Consider the following 5,261-nt stretch of genomic DNA (forward strand, 5'->3'; position numbering starts at 1 on the left):
CGTCGGGCTCTGTCCTGACAGCTAGGGCCTGTTTCAGATTCTGTGTCTCCCTCTCTCTCTCAGAAATAAATAAAACATTAAAAAATTTAAAGAAAGAAAGAAAGAAAGAAAGAAAGAAGAAAGAAAGAAAGAAAGAAAGAAAGAAAGAAAGAAAGAAGTTCCCTGTGTGTTCAAATCTCAGTTCTGTCACTTCCTAGCTGTGCAACCTGGGAAGTTACTTCCCATCTCTGGGCCTCAGTTTCCTCACATGTGCAATGGAGATATTAATTGTACTTTTATTACTTGCTAATTGCAAAGTGTGCCGATCCATCAAAAACTCAAGAAATGGGTGTTGTTGATCAGGATCGGATCCAATGGCTGACCTACACAAAGTGCTTAAAATGGAAATACTACCTTAACATTTTTTTTAATGTTTTATTTATTTTTAAGAGCAAGAGAGACAGAGCACGAGCAGGGGAGGGGCAGAGAGAGAGAGGGAGACACAGAATCTGAAGCAGGCTCCAGGCTCTGAGCTGTCAGCACAGAGCCTGACGCGGGGCTCGAACTTACGAATTGTGAGATCATGACCTGAGCCAATGTCGGACGTTCAACGGGCTGAGCCACCCAGGTGCCCCAAGAAATGCTACCTTTTTAAAATGTAATCTTGTGAGGAAGCTTATTAGGATCTTAGGACCATGGCAAGCCCATTGGCTCGATACTGTTGCTAGATGAACACCTTTAAATAAATGAAGGGAAAGTTCCACAAATTTCTTTGAACTTTCTGCACTAGCCTCAATCACAGGAACATGGAGATTTTGCTCGAGGTCACAACTGCTAGTAAAGCATAGACTATGCCTTTTTTTAATAATTATAAGTCTGCCCCAAATATGCATGGGACACACTTATACTAATATATATATTTATATTTATTGTTTATCCCAAAGTCAAATTGAGCTGGCCATCCTATATTTTCATTTGATAAATCTGATGATCTTAATTCTGTCAACAGGGAACATCTTCCCTATAGTTGCTCTTCTCCCCAGAAAGAAACTCTTAAAAAATAATCCGCTGGAGCTTTTTTCTTTTTTAGACCCTAAACTGGCTTTTAACTAGGTTTCCCGAGGGTAGGTCAGCACCTCCTTGCCAGTGCCCAACCCCCACCTTTGANTATAGTTGCTCTTCTCCCCAGAAAGAAACTCTTAAAAAAAAATCCTCTGGAGCTTTTTTCTTTTTTAGACCCTAAACTGGCTTTTAACTAGGTTTCCCGAGGGTAGGTCAGCACCTCCTTGCCAGTGCCCAACCCCCACCTTTGACCTCCCATCCTTCAAGCAGAGAAATTAGGGCTTCAGCAAACACTGTAAAAATCGGGATACAAATACCTTTTGGGATAACAGGCAATCAAAACAAATAAACCACCCCCCTGAGTGCTTGGTTTTCCTCTCTGTTTACTGCATCTTCTACTCAAATTAAGGCTATAATGATACACTTGCTCTTCTTGTCATTTTTGGTCCGTTTGATGCTTCGTGATGTGCCCCTTATCAAGGCATGAAGAAACATTCTTTGTCTGTCAGGCCTGCCCCAAGGCACAAGGAACCTTGCTCAGCCCTCAGAAGTAATTAAAGACAATCAACCAAAAATGTAAGGGGTCTGTGAGACCCCAGATTCCAAACTCCACCCACTTACAGCGGGAGCCAAACCCCTGAAAAGACAAGCTATTTACATTTAACTCTTTGATGTGCAGACGCTTGGAGAAGCTCAAACCCACCAGAGCCGCCCTGATGTAAACACCTAAAACTCCATTGCAGAACTAATGCACAGTTTCCTTTTAGGAGATAGAAAATAAATAAATAAATAAATAAATAAATAAATAAATAAATAAATAATCCGGCCCTGAATGCCCAGAACCCCTGCCCCCCGTGGGGGCTGTTTCCAGGTGATTTCTTCTGAGCTCCAGACCCAACAAGGAAGAGAAGATGAACGTAACAATTTACTGAAACCAACACGAATGAACTAATGAACAAATGATATTTTTCTGAACCAGCAAGTGAAATCCCATCCAGGGGCTGCTGGACACTTGAAAATACTTTTTCCTGCGTGAACATCTTTACGAAGTTCCATGTACGAATAATGTTCTATGTTTGTGCCATGTTCCAAAAGCATGGCTGAGATCGTTTTCTTTGGTGANAGTGTTTTCACAGAAAATGTTGCTGAATGGGCCGGCGCACAAAACTGGGGAGAGCATGATTTGGGAAAGGGAGGCACAAAGGGCCCCAGGACCCCTCCCCAGGCGTGCATTTAAAAGGAAGCAAAATGCAGGGAGGCCTCTAAGGAATAAAAAGGTGGAGAGGTCTATGAGCAAGTTGAAGAGCTAAAATCAGAGCTGATAGAGGAGGCTTCCTACCAGACCTTTACAAGGGTTCTCAAACTGCCTTAGACTAGGAATTGGGGAAGAATCCCGCCTTGGTAGGCAAGAGCCCTGCCCAAGTTCTTTGCTTATCAAAGGACATGCAGTTTGGCTCCCTTCCAGTGCGATCTGCCCAGGCTATAGATGGGCTCCGTGGGGGTGGGAGGAGACTGCGATTTCCACGAGCCCTTGGGGGCGGACTGGGCTGGAAATATGGATCTTCTGTGATCAAATCGGCCTAAGCAGGTGCATCCTTCCTGGCCTAGGTCCTGTCCTGGGTTTGACCTCCCAACGCAGCCAGGTGGTGTGCCTGCGGCTAGGGATCCAGGGGCCGCTCGCCCTGGAGGTTGAATGACTGTCCGAGGCAGGGTTACCCCAGCCAGAGGCCTGGCCGCACCCCAAGCTAGGGCACAGCCCCTCCCCCACTGATGCAGGGTAAACACAGCCCACAGACGGGTTCTCCTGTCCCCTCAAGGGGGAGAAATTCCTTGGGGCCTGACATTCCCTGGAATTTCTAACTTCTGGCTCAGTAGAGGATCAAAGCCCATCATTTCATCTTCCCTTTGAGACTGGATTCTGATCCGAAGGCACACTGGCTCTTCGGCAATCAAAAGTACCATCCGGACATGCTCATAGATCCAACTGACAGAAATGTAAAGAATGGACAAGGTGGGCAAAGGCATGGAGATACGGGCTCTCTCAGACCTGAGCCTTGGGGAGTGCTAATTAGTAGGATGTCTTTTGGAGGGGCAATTTGTCAAAAGCTCTCAAGTCTTTGCACATTTCTCCTAGTGCAGCGTTTCCATTGCTAGGAATTTAGCCACAGATCTGGTTTACATCTGCGACAAGAATATTGTCTGTGGTAACACAAGACAGAGCCTAACCTACTTGCCCATTAGCAGGGGATTGGTTACCCTGGTTCACTCACACATGGACTCCGGATCCAGATACTGTACATGAAAAGAACAAACTAGAACAAAGTGTATCATATGTTAACTTCCTGTGCAAAGGGGGAGATGCATATATGCCGCTGAGCATGCACAGAGTAACAATGGAAGGAGATGCAGAAAGTAGTAAGAGCCTTGCCTCTAGGGAGAGATGTCTAGAAAATGGGTGATGGGGGGGCGGGTCAGGGAGGAGATGCGGCAGGAGAGAAGCTTTTCACTGCTGTGTTTGGAAAAAATGATTACTGTGTACATATATTGTTTTGTTATAAGTGAACTGAATTTTAAAATGCTTAAATACCACTTCATTCCACTTCCACTTGCTGTCTGATGATAAATTTATCCTGCGGACCAGATGCAACTTGGACATCACGTGGGTAGCAGCGAGATCCAAGTCAGGGGCTGAATTTTATTGCACTTGGCAATTCTGTCTCATCGGTTACACAGTGTCATTTGCTGTGCTGACTGCTGTCTCCAAGTCTGGCTTTGGGAACCTCAAGGTAATCTGGTGCTCAGCTCAACTGTGAAAGGGTTCTGACTCAGGGAAGTCATCAGAGATGAAATCACTGCTAAGTGTTGGCTATAAAATAAAAGGGGGGGGGGCTTCACGGAGTGAAGAAAAGATAAAGTAAGATCAGGGACACCTCATTCCCTGGAGTGATCCCCTCCCCACAGTTTTTGCTAAGGAAAAGGCAGCTTCTGGCTTGGAAAGGATGAGCGCGTAAAGGTTTGCTGCGACGCGCAGCCTGGCTGTGCCAGGTGCAATTAACGCATATTCATAAGTGATGAAGACGAGATTATTGCCTGCAATTGATTCCAGCTCTAAATATAGACGATATAAGAGAAATGACATCCTTTACCCTTGAAAAAAATAATTATTCATCTTGAGGAGATAATTGGAAGAGTGTGCAACACAGAATGTGCAAATATATTCATAACAATACTGTTTGAAAGAGGAAAGGGGAGGAACAACCTACATGTCCATCCATAGGGGGCTGTTTACACAAGTCTGGGGAATCCCCCCTGCAAGTGGTGGGCGCCCATTTCATAGGGGAATGTCCCTTGATATTTACTGATATGGGGAAATGTCAGTGACAGTAGGTTGAATCCAGTTGTAAAATTTCATGTCGCCTGTGACCCCTGTGGTAAAAAAGCAGGGGTCTGTTTGTGACACATGCTACGTGATGTAACCTGAGAAACACACACACACACACACACACACACACACAGGTTTGGAATAAGGATGGAAGCATTAATACTTTCTTTTTACCTTGTTAGCACCGTCTAAGTTTTCTAGAAAGAGTGATTTTTCTAAGTGCAAGGGAAAGGAGGAAAAAGAAATATGCCAGGCTGTTAGAAAGGCCGGGGAGGGGGTGGCTGGTAGGAGGGAAAACAGGAAACTGCGACTTTTTCTGCATACGGGTCTACAGGTATTGCCTTCTGCTTGCGTGCGTTCATTCATTCATTCCAGCCGTAGCCACTAAGCGCCTATTATGTGCTGGAAAGACCCCGATTAAGCTCTGTATAAACCCCAGGGGCTGCAAAGATCCGGACTCTCACGTATGCAAAATAATTCACAATGAACACATTGACTGCGAGGCCTCATGGAAGCAGGATAACGTGGGGCTGAACCTATAAAACGGTCAGCTTCCTAGGTCCGCAGCGGTCGGGTCACCCGCACAGCCATGCGGTTTAACGTAAGCCACTGAGAGAGCATTCCTTTGGAACTGCACCCCTCCACTTCTTTCCTTTCCCCGGACCCTCCTCCAAAACGTGGGGAGGGGGGTCTGCTTCGCCGGGGCTCCAGGCTGGAGCCAAGTCTGCTTCTGGAGAGACGCGCAAGCGCGGGAGGCGAGCCAAGCGCGGGGCTGTGGGACTTGTTGGATGATTCCTCTCGTAATTAAGAGAGCATTGGGGGAGGGGGATGGAAAACC

The sequence above is a fragment of the Crocuta crocuta genome, unplaced genomic scaffold, assembly GCF_008692635.1.
Source record: "Crocuta crocuta isolate KB4526 unplaced genomic scaffold, BGI_CrCroc_1.0 scaffold27, whole genome shotgun sequence".
Lineage (NCBI taxonomy): Eukaryota > Metazoa > Chordata > Mammalia > Carnivora > Hyaenidae > Crocuta > Crocuta crocuta.